This window comes from Tachysurus fulvidraco, chromosome 8, assembly GCF_022655615.1.
Source record: "Tachysurus fulvidraco isolate hzauxx_2018 chromosome 8, HZAU_PFXX_2.0, whole genome shotgun sequence".
Classification (NCBI taxonomy): domain Eukaryota; kingdom Metazoa; phylum Chordata; class Actinopteri; order Siluriformes; family Bagridae; genus Tachysurus; species Tachysurus fulvidraco.
In genome coordinates, this window is record NC_062525.1 from 23,050,239 (window position 1) to 23,070,063 (window position 19,825).

Below are 19,825 nucleotides of genomic sequence, written 5' to 3' on the forward strand. Positions count from 1 at the left end.
ACCCTCATCGAACAGAAAAACACAGAGTATCTTGCAGATTGAGTCCAAGAGTCCAAAGAAAACTCTTGAAATGTTTGCAAGATTTGTAAAAATCCAAACATGCACACCAAACCAAGATGGTGCAATTTGGCTCGTTGGTCTAGGGGTATGATTCTCGCTTAGGGTGCAAAATCCCGGACGAGCCCTGGCTTTGCGTGGAATAGACTATGCCTTGGTGGAACAAATCCAGAGGAATCTTGAAGTGAGCTAGCTTTTGCTCCTTATGACAACCAAGAGTAATGACTTATGTAGCTCAAATGCAAAAGTACACCATGATAACCCAAATTTATACCTATTTGCAATCCAGTGAGAACTCGAAAAACTGCAGGTTTGTAGGTTCTCGCATTGGCACCACAAATAACCTGAGATCAGAATCAAAACAGGAATACTGGAGCTAGGTCAATGTCATTCATTAACTCCAATCTGTTTCATTAACTCCAATCTGTTAGGTCATTCAAATCCCAGATGAGCCCTTCCCCTTACTCTTGAATGACTGTTGATTAGTTAGCGGGCTCTTGTTTCTCACGTCATCTGAGTTTCCTGCAGTATAAAGCTCAATGTCAAGAGGTTCTTGCTTGGCCACTCGTATCTCGAGGGGTCCAAAGAGGTTCAGAATTCTATTGACATTTAGTGCCCTAACCTTTGGTGGTTGGATTGTAGTCTACTGCAGGACACCAGGCTAACACTCATTCACACCTAGGGACAATCCAGTCAAATCAGCTAGTGGCATATTTAGGGACATGTAGAGGATGTGCAAAAGTACACACAGGAAATAACAAGAGCATGCAATCAAAGCACGGACACCAAATCTATGTGAAGGATATACTTATCTAATAGATTAATTGGCTGCTTAATCTGATATCTATGTTAACTACAGCTAAACTAACAGCAAAAAATATATATATACATGCCTAAACTGATTCACCAAATGAGTAGAAAATGTAGCAGGCAGGTCAGCAAATGTGTAACAGAGATAGAAACAGAAGTACATTGATTCCAGTCTGTTTATCACAGAGGCAGTGTATCTGCAAATGCATGTTGTGGGAAAAAAATTATTTGCAACCCTCATCGAACAGAAAAACACAGAGTATCTTGCAGATAGATAAAGAGTCCAAAGAAAACTCAGAGTTTCTGCCAGTTAATATGGGCTTGATTTGTGGATTCGTGCCCTTTTGCCCTTTGTGATTTGGGCTTGATTTGTGTTCTATGCGCAAGTCCGTAAGAACTTGGTCATGTCTCCTTTCCAACAGATTGGAGTTAATGAAATTATTGCAAAAGTAGTGATCTATAATGTTTAGCTTGAACCCAGAGCACAGGACAGAAATGTTTGCAGGATTTGTAAAATTCCAAACATGCACACCAACCCAGGGTGGTGCAATTTGGCTCGTTGGTCTAGGGGTATGATTCTCGCTTAGGGTGCGAGAGGTCCCGGGTTCAAATCCCGGACGAGCCCTGGCTTTACGTGGGATAGACTATGCCATGGTGGAACAAATCCAGAGGAATCTTGAAGTGAGCTGGCTTTTGCTCCTTATGACAACCAAGATTAATGACTTATGTAGCTCAAATGCGAAAGTACACCATGATAACCCAAATTCGCCACGTTTGGATGCTAATGTAGGTTCACAAAGCCATGGGCATTAACAGTAAAGCAACATCCGCCGTTGTTGTTGTGTTTGCCGCTGCTGCACTGGGTTACGTGACAAGTATACAGTGACGTCAGACTCGGCTCTGTGATGCTCTCTAACCGATGGAAAGGCAAACCGGGTCTTAGAAGGTTCGCCAGTTGAACCAAATTTGAACCAGCACTCGGTTCTTTTTGGTGGAAAAGAGGCATTAGTGCCCTAACCTTTGGTCGTTGGATTGTAGTCTACCGCAGGACACCATGCTAACACTCATTCACACCTAGGGGCAATCCAGTCAAATCAGCTAGTGGCATGCTTTGGGGGCATGTAGAGGACGTGCAAAACTAGAGTTTCTGCCACTTAATATGGGCTTGATTTGTGTTTTATGCACAATTCAGTAAGAACTTGGTCATGTCTCCTTGCCAACAGATTGGGGTTAATGAAATTATTGCAAAAGCAGTGCTCTGAAATGTTTAGCATGATCTCAGAGAACAGGACAGAAATGTTTGCAGGATTTGTAAAATTCCAAACATGCTCACCAAAGTGAAGTGGTGCAGTGTGGCTCGTTGGTCTAGGGGTATGATTCTCGCTTTGGGTGCGAGAGGTCCCGGGTTCAAATCCCGGACGAGCCCTGGCTTTGCGTGGAATAGACTATGCCTTGGTGGAACAAATCCAGAGGAATCTTGAAGTGAGCTAGCTTTTGCTCCTTATGACAACCAAGAGTAATGACTTATGTAGCTCAAATGCAAAAGTACACCATGATAACCCAAATTTATACCTATTTGCAATCCAGTGAGAACTCGAAAAACTGCAGGTTTGTAGGTTCTCGCATTGGCACCACAAATAACCTGAGATCAGAATCAAAACAGGAATACAGGAGCTAGGTCAATGTCATTCATTAACTCCAATCTGTTTCATTAACTCCAATCTGTTAGGTCATTCAAATCCCAGATGAGCCCTTCCCCTTACTCTTGAATGACTGTTGATTAGTTAGCGGGCTCTTGTTTCTCACGTCATCTGAGTTTCCTGCAGTATAAAGCTCAATGTCAAGAGGTTCTTGCTTGGCCACTTGTATCTCGAGGGGTCCAAAGAGGTTCAGAATTCTATTGACATTTAGTGCCCTAACCTTTGGTGGTTGGATTGTAGTCTACTGCAGGACACCAGGCTAACACTCATTCACACCTAGGGACAATCCAGTCAAATCAGCTAGTGGCATATTTAGGGACATGTAGAGGATGTGCAAAAGTACACACAGGAAATAACAAGAGCATGCAATCAAAGCACGGACACCAAATCTATGTGAAGGATATACTTATCTAATAGATTAATTGGCTGCTTAATCTGATATCTATGTTAACTACAGCTAAACTAACAGCAAAAAATATATATATACATGCCTAAACTGATTCACCAAATGAGTAGAAAATGTAGCAGGCAGGTCAGCAAATGTGTAACAGAGATAGAAACAGAAGTACATTGATTCCAGTCTGTTTATCACAGAGGCAGTGTATCTGCAAATGCATGTTGTGGGAAAAAAATTATTTGCAACCCTCATCGAACAGAAAAACACAGAGTATCTTACAGATAGATAAAGAGTCCAAAGAAAACTCAGAGTTTCTGCCAGTTAATATGGGCTTGATTTGTGGATTCGTGCCCTTTTGCCCTTTGTGATTTGGGCTTGATTTGTGTTCTATGCGCAAGTCCGTAAGAACTTGGTCATGTCTCCTTTCCAACAGATTGGAGTTAATGAAATTATTGCAAAAGTAGTGATCTATAATGTTTAGCTTGAACCCAGAGCACAGGACAGAAATGTTTGCAGGATTTGTAAAATTCCAAACATGCACACCAACCCAGGGTGGTGCAATTTGGCTCGTTGGTCTAGGGGTATGATTCTCGCTTAGGGTGCGAGAGGTCCCGGGTTCAAATCCCGGACGAGCCCTGGCTTTACGTGGGATAGACTATGCCATGGTGGAACAAATCCAGAGGAATCTTGAAGTGAGCTGGCTTTTGCTCCTTATGACAACCAAGATTAATGACTTATGTAGCTCAAATGCGAAAGTACACCATGATAACCCAAATTCGCCACGTTTGGATGCTAATGTAGGTTCACAAAGCCATGGGCATTAACAGTAAAGCAACATCCGCCGTTGTTGTTGTGTTTGCCGCTGCTGCACTGGGTTACGTGACAAGTATACAGTGACGTCAGACTCGGCTCTGTGATGCTCTCTAACCGATGGAAAGGCAAACCGGGTCTTAGAAGGTTCGCCAGTTGAACCAAATTTGAACCAGCACTCGGTTCTTTTTGGTGGAAAAGAGGCATTAGTGCCCTAACCTTTGGTCGTTGGATTGTAGTCTACCGCAGGACACCATGCTAACACTCATTCACACCTAGGGGCAATCCAGTCAAATCAGCTAGTGGCATGCTTTGGGGGCATGTAGAGGACGTGCAAAACTAGAGTTTCTGCCACTTAATATGGGCTTGATTTGTGTTTTATGCACAATTCAGTAAGAACTTGGTCATGTCTCCTTGCCAACAGATTGGGGTTAATGAAATTATTGCAAAAGCAGTGCTCTGAAATGTTTAGCATGATCTCAGAGAACAGGACAGAAATGTTTGCAGGATTTGTAAAATTCCAAACATGCTCACCAAAGTGAAGTGGTGCAGTGTGGCTCGTTGGTCTAGGGGTATGATTCTCGCTTTGGGTGCGAGAGGTCCCGGGTTCAAATCCCGGACGAGCCCTGGCTTTGCGTGGAATAGACTATGCCTTGGTGGAACAAATCCAGAGGAATCTTGAAGTGAGCTAGCTTTTGCTCCTTATGACAACCAAGAGTAATGACTTATGTAGCTCAAATGCAAAAGTACACCATGATAACCCAAATTTATACCTATTTGCAATCCAGTGAGAACTCGAAAAACTGCAGGTTTGTAGGTTCTCGCATTGGCACCACAAATAACCTGAGATCAGAATCAAAACAGGAATACAGGAGCTAGGTCAATGTCATTCATTAACTCCAATCTGTTTCATTAACTCCAATCTGTTAGGTCATTCAAATCCCAGATGAGCCCTTCCCCTTACTCTTGAATGACTGTTGATTAGTTAGCGGGCTCTTGTTTCTCACGTCATCTGAGTTTCCTGCAGTATAAAGCTCAATGTCAAGAGGTTCTTGCTTGGCCACTTGTATCTCGAGGGGTCCAAAGAGGTTCAGAATTCTATTGACATTTAGTGCCCTAACCTTTGGTGGTTGGATTGATTCCAGTCTGTTTATCACAGAGGCAGTGTATCTGCAAATGCATGTTGTGGGAAAAAAATTATTTGCAACCCTCATCGAACAGAAAAACACAGAGTATCTTGCAGATTGAGTCCAAGAGTCCAAAGAAAACTCTTGAAATGTTTGCAGGATTTGTAAAAATCCAAACATGCACACCAAACCAAGATGGTGCAATTTGGCTCGTTGGTCTAGGGGTATGATTCTCGCTTAGGGTGCAAAATCCCGGACGAGCCCTGGCTTTGCGTGGAATAGACTATGCCTTGGTGGAACAAATCCAGAGGAATCTTGAAGTGAGCTAGCTTTTGCTCCTTATGACAACCAAGAGTAATGACTTATGTAGCTCAAATGCAAAAGTACACCATGATAACCCAAATTTATACCTATTTGCAATCCAGTGAGAACTCGAAAAACTGCAGGTTTGTAGGTTCTCGCATTGGCACCACAAATAACCTGAGATCAGAATCAAAACAGGAATACTGGAGCTAGGTCAATGTCATTCATTAACTCCAATCTGTTTCATTAACTCCAATCTGTTAGGTCATTCAAATCCCAGATGAGCCCTTCCCCTTACTCTTGAATGACTGTTGATTAGTTAGCGGGCTCTTGTTTCTCACGTCATCTGAGTTTCCTGCAGTATAAAGCTCAATGTCAAGAGGTTCTTGCTTGGCCACTCGTATCTCGAGGGGTCCAAAGAGGTTCAGAATTCTATTGACATTTAGTGCCCTAACCTTTGGTGGTTGGATTGTAGTCTACTGCAGGACACCAGGCTAACACTCATTCACACCTAGGGACTTATGTATACAGTGACGTCAGACTCGGCTCTGTGATGCTCTCTAACCGATGGAAAGGCAAACCGGGTCTTAGAAGGTTCGCCAGTTGAACCAAATTTGAACCAGCACTCGGTTCTTTTTGGTGGAAAAGAGGCATTAGTGCCCTAACCTTTGGTCGTTGGATTGTAGTCTACCGCAGGACACCATGCTAACACTCATTCACACCTAGGGGCAATCCAGTCAAATCAGCTAGTGGCATGCTTTAGGGGCATGTAGAGGACGTGCAAAACTAGAGTTTCTGCCACTTAATATGGGCTTGATTTGTGTTTTATGCACAATTCAGTAAGAACTTGGTCATGTCTCCTTGCCAACAGATTGGGGTTAATGAAATTATTGCAAAAGCAGTGCTCTGAAATGTTTAGCATGATCTCAGAAAACAGGACAGAAATGTTTGCAGGATTTGTAAAATTCCAAACATGCTCACCAAAGTGAAGTGGTGCAGTGTGGCTCGTTGGTCTAGGGGTATGATTCTCGCTTTGGGTGCGAGAGGTCCCGGGTTCAAATCCCGGACGAGCCCTGGCTTTGCGTGGAATAGACTATGCCTTGGTGGAACAAATCCAGAGGAATCTTGAAGTGAGCTAGCTTTTGCTCCTTATGACAACCAAGAGTAATGACTTATGTAGCTCAAATGCAAAAGTACACCATGATAACCCAAATTTATACCTATTTGCAATCCAGTGAGAACTCGAAAAACTGCAGGTTTGTAGGTTCTCGCATTGGCACCACAAATAACCTGAGATCAGAATCAAAACAGGAATACAGGAGCTAGGTCAATGTCATTCATTAACTCCAATCTGTTTCATTAACTCCAATCTGTTAGGTCATTCAAATCCCAGATGAGCCCTTCCCCTTACTCTTGAATGACTGTTGATTAGTTAGCGGGCTCTTGTTTCTCACGTCATCTGAGTTTCCTGCAGTATAAAGCTCAATGTCAAGAGGTTCTTGCTTGGCCACTTGTATCTCGAGGGGTCCAAAGAGGTTCAGAATTCTATTGACATTTAGTGCCCTAACCTTTGGTGGTTGGATTGTAGTCTACTGCAGGACACCAGGCTAACACTCATTCACACCTAGGGACAATCCAGTCAAATCAGCTAGTGGCATATTTAGGGACATGTAGAGGATGTGCAAAAGTACACACAGGAAATAACAAGAGCATGCAATCAAAGCACGGACACCAAATCTATGTGAAGGATATACTTATCTAATAGATTAATTGGCTGCTTAATCTGATATCTATGTTAACTACAGCTAAACTAACAGCAAAAATATATATATACATGCCTAAACTGATTCACCAAATGAGTAGAAAATGTAGCAGGCAGGTCAGCAAAGGTGTAACAGAGATAGAAACAGAAGTACATTGATTCCAGTCTGTTTATCACAGAGGCAGTGTATCTGCAAATGCATGTTGTGGGAAAAAAATTATTTGCAACCCTCATCGAACAGAAAAACACAGAGTATCTTGCAGATTGAGTCCAAGAGTCCAAAGAAAACAACATGAAATGTTTGCAGGATTTGTAAAAATCCAAACATGCACACCAAACCAAGATGGTGCACTTTGGCTCGTTGGTCTAGGGGTATGATTCTCGCTTCGGGTGCGAGAGGTCCCGGGTTCAAATCCCGGACGAGCCCTGGCTTTACATGGAATAGACTATGCCTTGGTGGAACGAATCTTGAGGTGAGCTGGCTTTTGCTCCTTATGACAACCAAGATTAATGACTTATGTAGCTCAAATGCAAAAGTACACCATGATAACCCAAATTCATACCTGTTTGCAATCCAGAGAGAACTTGAAAAACTGCAGGTTTGTAGGTTCTCGCATTGGCACCACAAATAACCTGAGATCAGAATCAAAACAGGAATACTGGAGCTAGGTCAATGTCATTCATTAACTCCAATCTGTTTCATTAACTCCAATCTGTTAGGTCATTCAAATCCCGGACGAGCTCTTCCCCTTACTCTTGAATGACTTTTGATTAGTTAGCGGGCTCTTGTTTCTCACGTCATCTGATGGCAAAAGTAGTGATCTATAATGTTTAGCATGATCTATAATAATCTATAGTGATCTATAATTTTTAGCATGAACCCAGAGAACAGGACATAAATGTTTGCAGGATTTGTAAAATTCCAATCATGCGCACCAAAACCAAGGTGGTGCACTTTGGCTCGTTGGTCTAGAGGTATGATTCTCGCTTCGGTTGTGTGAGAGGTCCCGGGTTCAAATCCCGGACGCGCCCTTCTCCCTGATCTTGAATGATTGTTCGATTACATAGGTGTGCAAGAGGTCCCGGGTTCAAGCTCTTGCTTCTCATGTCAACTATGTTTTCTTGCGGTATAAAGCTCAATGTCAAGAGCTTCTTACTCGGTTCTTGCTTGGCCACTTGTATCTCGACGGGTCCACAGAGGTTCCGAATTCTATTGACATAAATGCCCCTTTTCCACCGAGACAGTTTGAGTGCTGGTTCGGAGCCAGAGCCTAATTTAGAACCAGTTCTTTCTGTTTCAATGGCCAAAGCACCGGCTCTGAACCAAGAAAAGTGGTTCTTAAGTAGCACCAAAACATCGGTGGTCTAGAATTAAGAACCGCTTACGTCAGTGGCTGGGGGTGGAGATACTTTTAGCGCATTTGATAATTTACCCAAAGTTTACTAATGTTTAATACAATTTTACTTTACCACAATATAATCACTTATCAGCACACAAGATAGTAGGTAGCTACATGCTAAGGCAAACTTTTTTGTGTGTTAATGATAAAATAATAATAATTACACAGAGCTGCATGTACACGTTGGATTCACCACGTTTGGATGCTAATGTAGGTTCACAAAGCAATGGGCATTAACAGTAAAGAAGCAGTGTATCTGCAAATGCATGTTGTGGGGCAGCAGGTCAGCCTGGTATGCTTGCAACACACCCATGGTGTGGAGGCAGCCCTTGGCCTGACCTGCTGCCGCGTAAGCCTTCCGTACTAAGGCTGACGTAGCACGTAGCGGCTTAGTAGGGAAAACCGGAGCCTTTAGCGATGATGCTACATTAGGGGAGAGATAGCTAGCCAGCGTCTCTTCCACACGTGGCATTGCCCCGTAGCCGCACGCCTTAGCCCAGACCACATTCGCATAAAGCGAGGAGTGACTAGGAGAAGTGCGCGTAGAGTACAGGGTTTTCCAGGATCTGGACACCTCGGCGTGCAGATCGGGAAAAAATGGCAGGCTCCGGCGCCGAGGAAGTGACACAGGGCGCAGGAAACGCTCCAGCTTACTGGGTGTGCGCTGCTTCTGCTGCTCCACCGGCCAATCTAAATCCAGTTTGGCTACGGCTCGTGTCACGACCTCGAGGAGCTTCTCATACAGCACAGGCTGTGAGGAGCCCACGGGTTCGCTAGCATCCATCAGCTGTCCTTCCTCGGAGGGAGAGTCATGTAATGCCGCGCTGCTCACACTGGGAGAAGAAGCAGCCATCGGGCCTGCTTCTCCGTGAGAGCCGGAGCTCGATTCAGCAGACGAGGCTGAAGAGGACTCATCCGCCTCCAATCCCGCTGCTAAATCGACCTGCGAGCCCCACGAGCACCGGCGCCGCTTTGCCATAGCGTTTCGACACAGCTCGAGTTCCGAAAGGGAACTGCAGCTTTGTAGGTTCTCTCATTAGCACCACAGTTATAATGAAGCTAGGTCAAGGCTCCTAATTAAGTAATTACCTGCTGTAACAGATATTAAAAAAGAATCAATCTTATTGGATGCCGCTATAACATCCACATCCTAAGAAATAGCAGCACAAAAATATGGCAAAAATGATTCACTATAAAACTAGAAAATGCAGCATGCAGGTAAGCAATGGTTTAGAATTTATAGAAACAGCAGCACACTGATGGCGGTCAGTTTATCACAGAATGCACATTGCAAGGAAATAAAAATCATTTGATACTCTGATCCACCAGAAAAACACAGAGTATATTGCAAAAAGATGAGTACAATGTAAAGTTCTTGAAACTTCATACTGGCTTCAACTTTGTTCTTTGTGCACGTCAGCAAGAACGCTTCTTGGTGATGTTTCCTTTTTACAGATTGGAGGTAATGATATTATTGCAATAGTAGTGCACTGAACAGTTTAGCATTATCCCACAGAACAGGACAGACATATGTTTTCAGTATCAAGTGACCTTCCATATGTGCACAACCTAACCCAGAGCACTGTTGAGGCTTGTTGGTCTAGACCAGGGGTCAGCAACCTTACACACTCAAATCATTTGGACCCGTTTCCCACAACAACAACAAAAAAAACACATGGAGCCACAAAACCCTTTTGACATCTAAAATTAATACAACACTGCACATATCGTGTTTACCTTTATGGAAAGTATATAAAAAACTGTAGTGTGTTAATTTATGAAATCAATGAACTGCTACCGAGTAAACAAAATTTTATTTCTGCAAGCAAACAAAATATTTTGAACAGTTTGAACTAACCTTAACAAAAATATGCTGGGTTGAAGGTTACTTTCAAATAAACTGTTCAATGTCAATTTGAGTCCTCTTCGTATTCCTGACATCAAAATTTTAACTTGCCGGCTGCAGCAAACCAAAACATGCGTCTGCTGAATCGGATTTTGCAAGTCGGCAGTTATGACGCATATTTTGAGCAACAAAAAAATGAAACACGGTTTATTTTAATGTTACAAGAGCATCATAATCTTAGAATTTAGAATTACATTTTTTTTTAAAAACTAACTAACTAAAATAAAATAAATTTAAATTAAATATTTATTTTCCAAATCTACAGGGAGCTGCAGGCTCTTGCTTATCACGTTCAACCAAGTTTCTTGCCTAATAAAGCTCAATGTCAAGAGCTTCTTACTCTGTTCTCACTTGTCCACTTGAATCTTGAGGGGTCTAAAGAGGTTCAGAATTCTATTGAAATGTAGTGCCCTAAACTTTTGTCGTTGGATTGTAGTCTATTGCAGTACTAAAGTCTGAAGAACAATGGCGTATTAAGGTATGAGTTGTGATCACATTATTATAAACTCGAGCTATCATCGAACTGACTTGAAAACTTATATGACCATTTAAAACAAAGTGTGCACACACAGTTAAAAAGAGACTAATGGGTGTTTCATATGGGTTTTTTTGTTCATTCTCACAATGTTTGCAATGTTTATAAGCTTTGATTTATGAATATGTTGTGAATGAGCAAAGTGTTTACCAAGGTTTAAAAATTGTAGAGAAAAGTAAGATTTATGTGTCTAATTTGACTGATCCTAACGAGGATCAAACGCAAAATACAGGGGGGTACTGATATAGACCAAGCAGTTAGAAAACATGAGGTTAAACTTACTACAAAAGGGTTGTTGTTTAAACTTGATATGCTGCAAAAACAGAAAATCAAAGTTTGAAATGACAGATTATTTTAAAGGTGTACTGACTGATCTTATAGTTAAAGCTGATTTTGAAAATGTTGAAATCACCTTTGATAAGTTTAAAACCCAGTGCAAAGAAGCAAAAGAAGCACATAAGACTTTGCTAAGTTTATTGTCCAATGAAGAGAGTGAGAAACATGAAACGTGGTTTAAAGCCAAATTACTGTGGATTGAGGAGTTTTCTGCTATTGTCATATAGTGGCTGAAACAACATCAAGAGGGAAATCAGTGTGCTGATAGTGAAATAAACCATGTTGATAGTGTTTCCAACATTGAAGCCTGGTCGAACAATCCCACATCGAGCCAACACAGTAGTTCAAGTTCAACCAAATCTAAGTCCTCTGTTCATCGAGTGCACACACAGGTGGAGGCCGAAAGAGCCGCTCTTGTTGCACGTGCAAAATCTTTAAAAGATAGACATGACCATGAGGGTCAAGTGGAAAAATTAAGGAAACGAAAGGAACAAATGGGTCTTGATGCTGAAACAACAACAAACTACTGAGAGTGTGATATCAGATGGAATGGAGTCTTATTTTGACAGAGCAAAATCTAAATCAAAAACCTCATTTCTCAATCACACTCATTGTTGATATTCTAACATTATTCTATTAGTTTGTAAAGATTTATTCAGGTTCCTTTACAATTTTATTTAGTAAAATAAAAACTGGAGCAAAACTTTGTAAATGTAAAATAAAATCTTCATTTATCTGAGTACATTTAGTGAACATAAAGTGACTGAGAGAAAACTCTCGGCAAATCAGCAGGAATGTAACAATAATATATTTTAATGGTAAATTCATCAGGAGAAAAGGCAATAAAGAAGACTATTTGTATGGCTCATTTTAAAAACTGATATCCTAACAATGCTTCTGAGCTTCCTGAATTATTTTGAAAATGTTGTTTGCTAGATGTTGTGTATTACTAAAACAACTAGAGACAAGATTCTTTCCATAAAATTGCCAGTGCCTGTCACGTAGGAAAAACGATTGGAGCCAGCAGCAGGGTTGAGATGTATAGAGCTCTCCCATGTTGCTCTGTTGCTCGGGATCTGTGTTGACACAATCTATCCATCGCACATGGGTCTAGCACTGTTTAAGCCCAATAATTCTACAACCACTATCCCTCCCTGCCTAAAGTCACACTCTAAAAAACGATTCGTTGGCTGAACAACCATTAATTATAAAAATGAATAAACTAAACACAAATAACAAAGTAATTTTAACTTTTCAACCTCTACTTAGCATATATAATGTCTGTAACATAAATATATAAGTTACAAGGTGAACCTAAGTGTATGCCTAAATATAATGAAAAAACATAAGTCATGTCAACTAGTATTAAAAATGCATCAAAACTAAGTAATTATAACATAATATTTTAAGTATATGACTGAGCCATGTGATATGCAAATCTGGAAAAAACTGGATTCATCTGGTGATGAACATGTGAAGACGGTGGAAAGCGGTAAGCTTAATTTTCTATAAACTAAGCAAAATATTTGATTTTGAGGTTTTGACATTAATAAACACTTGTTTGTAGTGTTAGGTGAAGATATTTTCTGAAACGCAAAGAGGCGAAGACGCTGAAAAGAGGTAAGATTTGTCGTTTTAACATACATTTGTTTATTTGTGTTAATGCGTTTGTAGTCAAGAAAGAAACTTTTTTAAATTGAATTTCTGAATATTACTTAAATATTTATGAAAGTCTAGTTTGTACAAATAAGTTATTGTATGAAAGGAGGAACGAGTGTGCACGCGATTGTGCGACTGCTAAAGCAGACTCCATCGAATGAATGTTCTAGTGGTTAATGTGTTTGTTTCAGAGGAATATGACCATGCATCGCGTTGGCATGTTTGCATTAAGATAATTCTGTTCCCGCCCTGGTCCGTGTAATATTAGGTCATTTTAGTATATACAATCTTTTACTGAAAAGGTCTATGTTAGTAAGACACTGCAATGTCTCGCCTATTCATACTAAATATAAAACTGTTTTTTCTCCTTCTAGTTCAGAGCAAGAAAATGTTGCAAAGGGGGCAGCATGAAGGAAGTATCGTGTTGGAAGTGAACTTTCATTTGTTAATGTGACACATTTGTTGTACATTCATGATGTGTGGTTTTAGGCTTCACCATTGCATTGCAGCCTGTTTAAAAAAATAAAGTGAAATGCTTTATTTTGTGTGATTTGCATGTGTAATTTATTTTAGTGAAGTGACAAATGGTGACCCATACTAGGAATTTGTGCTCTGTGTTTAACCCATTAAAGCAGCAGTGCAATATGCAGACCAATAGCTGATAATCTACAATAAGTTAAGATTTTACATTGGTTCAACTCAATTAATTGTCTTTTATTTAACATAAATGAGCTTAAATTTTAAGTTACCTTAACTTGCAATTACTTAGTAGATTCTATCATGTTACATATATTTTTAAATAAACAATGTTGTGTGTACCCAAAAATTTAAGTACATATAACAACGGTTTTCTTGTTAATTTTAAGTAATTTTTTTCCAAGTTGGGTTTACTTAAAAAGTGTGTTGCAAAAATGGTGCATACATATTTTAAGTATATCCGACACATAATTTTTACCAGTGCAGCATAAATAATTCCATTAACAAAGAAACCAGTCATTAGAGGCCTCAACGATTAACGCCCAGTTGCATTCACCCCAGTCAGTATGAAGTGCTTTGAGAGATCAGAGAACACATCAAAACCAATCTTCTGAAGCACTTCTGAAACACCCACTTTCTGAAGCAGGTGAAAACCTGGTCAACAGGAGCCACCTCTGCTCTTTAGGACTTGATTGCATTGACTGGAACATCTTTAGGGAAGCTACAACCATCGGTGACACTGTTAACTTGGAGGAGTACACAGTTAATGCCAAACAGACTACTTAGATCATTAGAATCGAGTCACTTAAAAATACCAAGGGTTCACAGTAAACAAGAAGAATCTGCTTTAACTATTATGCTGCCCGTAGTTGGAATCAACTTCCAGAAGAGATCAGATTTGCTAAAACATTAGCCACATTTAAATGTCGACTCAAAACTCAGTTTAGCTGTGCATTTTCTGAATGAGCTCTGTGCTACGTCCAAACTGATTGCACATGATCAGTTTGTTTTATTGTTGTGATTATTGTTTTATGATTATTTTACTTTCTTTTATTCAAAGCTCTTTTACCATTGTGCACGAAATGTGCAGTGACTAGCTACATCGGCAAGTGCAGTGATGACATGACCGTCTCCAAGACCATCACCACTCGCTCCGACTGGAAGCTGTGGATGACTGCTAAAGTGCGTGCGCTGCTGAAGACTAGAGACCTAGCCTTCAGAACAGGTGAAAGGGCGGCCCTAAGAACAGCAAGGGCCAAACTGTCCCAAGCCATCAGAGAAGCAACGCGCACACATGCCCAGACAATCCACAGACACTTCCAGGACAGCGGAGACACCCGGTGCATGTGGCAAGGCATACAGGCGATCATGAACTAAAATATAGCTTCACTTGCCTGTGATAGTGATGCCTCCCTCCCAGATGCACTGAATGACTTTTATGCCCGGTTTGAGGTGTAGAACCAAAGAAGACCATCCCACACCCCCAACGATCAGGTACTCTGTCTATCCATGGCCAACATGAGAAGAACTCTATGCAGAGTTAACCCACATAAGGCTGCTGGATCAGACAACATTCCTGGCAGCTCATCATAAGGCACATTTACAACAGTTACCACCCTCACTGGACCCAATACAGTACAAACCGCTCCACGGATGATGCCATTCTCACGGCCCTTCATTTAGCCCTCACCCACCTGCACAATAAAGACACGTACATACTGTATGCTGTTCTTAAACTTCAACACAACACAATATCATTCAGCATTCAACACAATCATCTCTCAGCACCTGTTTGAGGAGCTTAATGTTTGAACAATGTTTTAAACTCATGGTATCTTAAGTATGTAACCTAGTGAACGAGCATTAATGTATCAAATAATAGAGATTTAAGCACTTTAAGCACATCGTTCTGGTTAAGGGCATCTGCCAAATGCTGTAAATGTAAATGTAAGCTGAGCCTGCTGGGACTGAACACCTCCCTCTGTAACTGGATCCATGACTTCCTGACTGGGAGACCTCAGTCAGTCCGGATCGGGAACAGCACCACCACACTGAATACTGGAGCCCCTCAGGACTGCATGATCAGCTGACTGCTGTTCACCTTTCTTACTCTCACGACTGTGCAGCAATGCACAGATCGAACCATATCACCAAGTTCATTGATGACATGACCATGACAAGAACATTCTGAGCAGCCCCATCACTGTCTGGTTTGGGAACTGCACCGCCCTTGATCGCAAGTCCCTGCAGCAAATAGTGAGGACAGCTAAGAAGATCTTTGGAGTCTCTCTTCCCTCTATCATGGACATTTACACAGCAAACAGCATTGTGGATGACCCCACACACTCCTTACACACACTCTTCACCCAACTGCTGTCTGGAAAAAGGTACCAGAGCATTCAAGCCTTTATGACCAGTCTGTGTAACAGTTTCTCTCCACAAGCCATCAGACTCCTCAATAACTGAACTGAACTGTACCGAGCACAATACACACACACACACACACACACACACACACACACACACTGAAGACACATACATATGGACTGCGATGACCCACACCAAATGAACACTTCCAATTTACATCCCTGTCCACAGCACCATCTTATCAAAATGTTTAAATGCTGTTTTGCACACTGTTTTTGCTTTTCGCACATGCTGTCTCACTTTTTATTCGATTGCTGTTTTGCTCAATACTTTGCAATCCCACATGTAACTCCTGCTATAATACTAATGTGTTCATTCCAGTATTTCTGCACACATAATATTGACTGAACATACAGTATGTACACTGGTCGGCACCATTTCTGTTTTTGTGTATTGTCTTGTTTTTTTTTCCTGCACTGTCTTTTATGTCTTGCACTGTTTGCACCAGGTTGCACAGATCGACTTTATTTGGCTAGGACTACTTACTAAGTCAGCTCTGTCTTTGTTCTATGTAGCACCATGGTGTGGTGGAAATTTTTACTTTAGAGATGTTTGTAAGGCCTTGTCCTTCTATGCTCCTGACTGGTAGTTATTGTAACTAGAAATTGTCATTTCCAGTGGTTGTTTTCTTAGATTATGACAAGGGCAGAGATGATTTGGCAGGACTTAGGCTCATAAACAGCTTCTAGTAGACCTTGGTAAGATAAGATTAGCTTTATCAGGAGATGAGCAGGCAGTTTGCATTTAAGCCTATGATTTATGATGTTACATGCCTTCTTTGTTTGAATCCTGTCTATAAAATCTTGATGTAATCAATGATTGGGGCACTCAGCCTTATTCATGCTGCGGAGCAGAACACAATAAACTCTGAAACCTTTTTACTCTTGCTTGTGCCTACCAGTGTGATACTTTATACTTTAAATCTCTCAAAACTCAAACTTCCACAACAATGGTCCTGGAGAAATGTGGTCTCATTTCACTCTGTACTGCAACAGCAATATATGGTTTAAATGACAATAAAAGCTTCCTGACTTCTTGACTTGACCATAAATAATATCACAAGGGTAGCCTCCTTTCATCTAAGAAACATTGCTAAAATAAGAAATATGATGTCATTACATGATACAGAAACACTAGTTCATGCATTTGTTACCACTTGGTTGGATTATTGTAATGCTTTACAGTCTGGATGTTCCACTTGGAGCATAAACAAGCTCCAGTTAGTCTAGAATGCAGCAGCTAGAGTCCTAACTAGAACCATAAGATATGAACATATCACCACTATCTTAATCAAACTATCCAATCAAGTTTTGCATTGATTATAAAATACTACTCTTAATCTATAAAGCACTTAATGGTCTCGTGCCACAGTACCTAAGTGATCTTTTTTTTTTTATGATCCGTGACTCCTACTTTGATCAAAAGGTGCCAGCTATTTGGAAGTGCCTCAAGTACAAAAGGATACAGCAGGTGGCAGAGCATTTTCTTACAGAGCCGCACAGTTATGGAACAGACTTCCTATTACTGTTCGGACTGAGACACAGTCTCAGTGTTTAAGTCCAGGTAAAAATTTGTTTAATCTAGCTTTGTTATGAATAGCTTTTCTTAGGTAAAGGACCAGCTAAAGGATTTAAGGGCATAGTTTGCTTGGTGAACTGGGATGTCTGGATGCTGTTGGCTTACCACCTGCGCAAGTCGCTGAGGTTTGCAGACTGTGGAGTGGTGGGACACTTTACATCCTAGGAAGCCGTCATGTCTGTGTCACCTTCTGGCACTAGCCGTTTATGCTGTCATAGCTAGTCTTGCTGGAGTCCCTGTCTGCACTTTGCAAGTAATTAGGGCCCGAGCACCGATGGTGCGAAGCCCTATTGTTTTTGCTCGGGTTTATTATTATTTTTTAGGGCCCGAGCACCGATGGTGCGAAGCCCTGTTGTTTTTGCTCGGGTTTATTATTAGGGCCCAAGCACCGATGGTGCGAAGCCCTATTGTTTTTGCTCGGGTTTGTTTATTTATTTATTTATTTATTTAATAGTTTTTTTGCACACATTGGCCAATTGGGGTCCTTAACATGCTCGAAAACTCTTGAAATTTGGCACACACGTCAGAGTCGTATGACGCCAGGCTCGGGCAAAGGCTGGAATACGGACGTGGCAGGGGGGCTCTGTAGCACCCCCTGTAATGAAAAAACAAACATTTGTGCACAGATCGGGCAATTATGTACGCACATGTACGAGAGTTGGTACGCATATAGATCTCATCGACCCGAACAACTTTCGCGCTCTAAACTATGAGCTCCGCCCAACGGAAAGTCGGCCATTTGGGATTATTTCATAATTGCATGCGGTGAACTTTTAAGTAGTCCTCCTAGGGAATTCATCCGATTGACATCAAACGTGGTGAACATGATGCCGAGACATTGCACTTGCTAAATTCCGAAGGGGTTATTGATATTTTGAACGGTGCTGCCATTGCGAGGCGACAAAATTATGGCAAATTCAGAGAAACAGGAAGTGTCTAATATCTAAAGCAAAAAATGTCTTATTGGGATGACACGCGGTGTGTATGTTCGACCAAGGATTCCGATTGCATCAATGTGCCTATTTTGAATCTCGGACATAGCGCCACCAACAGGCACCAGGAAGTGTGTCAGTCACAACAGTTGCATGTGGTGAACTTTTAAATATTCTTCCTAGGACATTCATGCGATTGACAGCAAACGTGGTGAACATGATGCCAAGACATTGCACTTGCTAAATTCCGAAGGGATTTTTGATATCTCGAACGGTGCTGCCATGGCGAGGCGACAAAGTTATGGCAAATTCAGAGAAACAGGAAATGTCTAATATCTAAAGCAAAAAATGTCTTATTGTGATGACACACGGTGTGTATGGTCGGCCAAGGATTCCGATCGCATCGATGTGCTTATTGTGAGTCCCGGGCATAGCGCCACCAACAGGTGCCAGGAAGTGTGTCAGTCACAACAGTTGCATGTGGTGAACTTTTAAATACTCCTCCTAGGACATTCATGCAATTGACACCAAAAGTGGTTAACATGATGCTGAGACGTTGCACTTCCCAAATTGCGAAGGGATTTTTGATATCACAAACGGTGCTGCATTGGCGAGGCGACAAATTTATGGAGCATTTAGTGAAACAGGAAGTGTTTTGTGATGACACAATTAACACAATGATGACACAATTAATTCCTGCCAGGGATTAAGCTGCATGGTCAGCCAGTGACTCATGGAAATGTTGTGTATGGAGCTACCCGGAGACTGGCAAGCCTTCTTTGAACCAACGTTGTGTCAGTCAGCTGTATCAGCATCATTTTGAAATGTTGACAGGTTAGTATTAGGTTAGAAATTAGTGTTAGGTCTGTTCAGAACACAGAGTTTGCACTGACCCATTAGTTCCTCAGGATCTCTCAGTTGCAATATTATAAACTGTCCTAGAAAGGACATTATTTACATTTAGATTATTTACTGTTCAGTGTCACCCAAATGAGGATGGGTTCCCTTCCCTTTCTTTTGGGCCCAAGAACATACTCTACATGGTCTACAACATTTTTCCTACAACCCCTATTTTATCCACACTGCACGGTCTCCCAGTCAAATTTTGCACTGGTTATAAAATTCTTTTACTGACATTTAAAGCACTGAATGGTCTTGCACCACAGTACCTGAGTGATCTTTTCGGGGATCTTTTATGATCCGTCATGCTTACATTGTACGGTGCAGGCTACTTGGTAGTTAAAGGTTACAGCCAGGGCAGAGCTTTTTCTTACAGCCATCCAATTAGTATTCTGGACTCCAGGAAGTATTCAGTAATTCCAGGCTGAAAGCACATTTGTGAATAGTTTTTCTTAGGTAAAGGAGCAGATCTGGAGAGTTCATAGGCATAGATTGTTTGGTGAATTGGACATTTGGATGCTGTCACCTTACCACTCTCACAAATTGCTCAGGTTTGCTGAATGTGGGGTGGTTGGATGCTTTATGTCCCAGGAAGTCCTCATGTCTCTGTCAACGTCTGGCTATTTCTTTTTAGTTATGCTGTAATAGCTAGTTTTACCAGAGTCCGTGCCTTCACTTTTCACATAAAATACTTTGCCTTTAACAATGA

The 19,825-nt window shown here is 41.3% G+C and overlaps 6 non-coding genes across 6 annotated transcripts; all 6 read left to right on the forward strand.

Annotated features, from left to right (window-relative positions):
- The first annotated feature begins 1,420 nt into the window (after nucleotides 1-1,420).
- Nucleotides 1,421-1,492, forward strand: trnap-agg. The gene has a single exon. It is a non-coding gene; the product is annotated as a tRNA-Pro (tRNA).
- A 729-nt stretch (nucleotides 1,493-2,221) lies between these two features.
- On the forward strand, nucleotides 2,222-2,293 carry trnap-ugg. Its single transcript has one exon. It is a non-coding gene; the product is annotated as a tRNA-Pro (tRNA).
- A 1,235-nt stretch (nucleotides 2,294-3,528) lies between these two features.
- Nucleotides 3,529-3,600, forward strand: trnap-ugg. The gene has a single exon. It is a non-coding gene; the product is annotated as a tRNA-Pro (tRNA).
- Nucleotides 3,601-4,329: 729 nt separating this feature from the next.
- trnap-ugg lies at nucleotides 4,330-4,401 on the forward strand. Its single transcript has one exon. It is a non-coding gene; the product is annotated as a tRNA-Pro (tRNA).
- Nucleotides 4,402-6,206: 1,805 nt separating this feature from the next.
- On the forward strand, nucleotides 6,207-6,278 carry trnap-ugg. Its single transcript has one exon. It is a non-coding gene; the product is annotated as a tRNA-Pro (tRNA).
- Nucleotides 6,279-7,321: 1,043 nt separating this feature from the next.
- On the forward strand, nucleotides 7,322-7,393 carry trnap-cgg. Its single transcript has one exon. It is a non-coding gene; the product is annotated as a tRNA-Pro (tRNA).
- The last annotated feature ends 12,432 nt before the right edge of the window (nucleotides 7,394-19,825 follow it).